This window comes from Lycium barbarum, chromosome 1, assembly GCF_019175385.1.
Source record: "Lycium barbarum isolate Lr01 chromosome 1, ASM1917538v2, whole genome shotgun sequence".
NCBI classification, from domain to species: domain Eukaryota; kingdom Viridiplantae; phylum Streptophyta; class Magnoliopsida; order Solanales; family Solanaceae; genus Lycium; species Lycium barbarum.
Genome location: NC_083337.1, coordinates 142,354,861 through 142,356,583, shown reverse-complemented (window position 1 = coordinate 142,356,583; position 1,723 = coordinate 142,354,861).

Below are 1,723 nucleotides of genomic sequence, written 5' to 3'. Positions count from 1 at the left end.
TATTATCAAGATTTGTGTTAAAGTATTTACCCCTTCAGAAAAGCAGGAGGTAAAAACATATGGCCGATAACTTTACAAAAAGCAGTCATCTAGAATTGACAAAAGGAAGGTGGCAGACAACTTTACAAAAGTAGCCGTCCAACTTTCCAAAAAGCAAAAAGCAAAAAGCAGAAGGCATCTTTAAAGATATCCCTCCACTTGTAATCATCCAAGAGATGTTAATTATTTCTGAGGTCTCTATAAGACTCTCAAGTTGTAATCAGTAAGGCATTCGAAAATTCACCCCGGACTTCGAAATAGCCTTTTCCTTCCCTCTCTGTAAAATTTTCATGTTTGAGTTCAATGTTTGAATAAAAGACTTCAAGCTTTTGTAAGTATTTTTCTTTAAATTTCGCAATTATTTTACTTACTATTTTAGCCGTAAAAAGATCCTTAAAATGGTATCAAAGACAAGTATGAGTGGCTAAGTTCTCATACTATCCTAGGGTTCTGTCGAAATCCTGTTATAATCCAGTCATGTTCTTATATTGTTAAGAAGTCAGGTTTACTGTTCATCTTCCTTAGTGCCTAGTAACTTTATTCTCTTGGTCTAGATACTGTTAAACCTTTTTGAGTTTTCGTGTGAGGTCGCCGATTAATATCCGGCTAAGACGTTGGCAAGCCTGAATAGACCGTTGTTGCTCAAAGGCTAGGAGTGCCGCTAGGAGCCTAGGTTTGGTGTTCCCGTCCCCAAAACCACATAGATAGAAAAGGTTAAACGTTGTGACATTAGAGAAACAAGTTGTTAAGAATTAAGAAAGATAAACAGTAAGCTCTTATCCATTACAATACAAGAATAAGTAAGGATAAACATAACAAAGATAGTCGACTTACCCACATAGGATAGTATCCCCAAAATACAACTCTTTTCTGAAAAGAAAAGCATCTATGAAAACCCGCCTTCAAGGTTTTGAAAGACTAAGATTTTACAATACTTTGAAATGGGAATTTTATTTCCAAAAATAAGATCTTTTACATTATATAAGATTTTTTGAAAGAGAAATCAATTTTAAAAATTCCTTGAAGAACCCTAGAGTTCTTGACATTTATAATAAAGGAGATCCCAATAGGAATCTTACTTTAGAAGATATTTTAGATGATATACAGACAGTTGAACGCTTATTAAAAGCCAGCGAAGAAAACCTAGAAGCCGTTGAACATAGTATAGAGTGGTGTCAAAACCAACTTGACACTATTACTGCTCAGTTTTAATCATGAGTCTTGATAATATGAGAATTTTAAATAATTTTAACATGTCAACAGAAGCTACTAAGATAGCTAAAGTTGAAAATGATTTACAAAATTGGAATATTCCAAGGGAACCATTCCGACAAATTTATAAAACAGGAAAGTTTGATTTTATAACAAATTATAATATCAAAACTTGTGAATCAATTGTTGCTATCAATAGTTCAGCAGAAACTATTAAATTATTATCCATTCATGATATAAACAGATATACGAAAAATTATAATTTTCTTCACATAGAACTTGTTCAAGTTGCTGTCAAACCTCTTTACAGATTAGGTTTAGACACACCTTTATGTCTCTTATTAAGAGATGATAGGTTATTAAACTTTGATGATTCTTTGTTAGAAGTTTTACAAAGTAACCTAGCCAATGGCCCGGTTTACTTTAATTGTTATCCAAATTATTCGGTTGACATCAATGACCAGAATATATT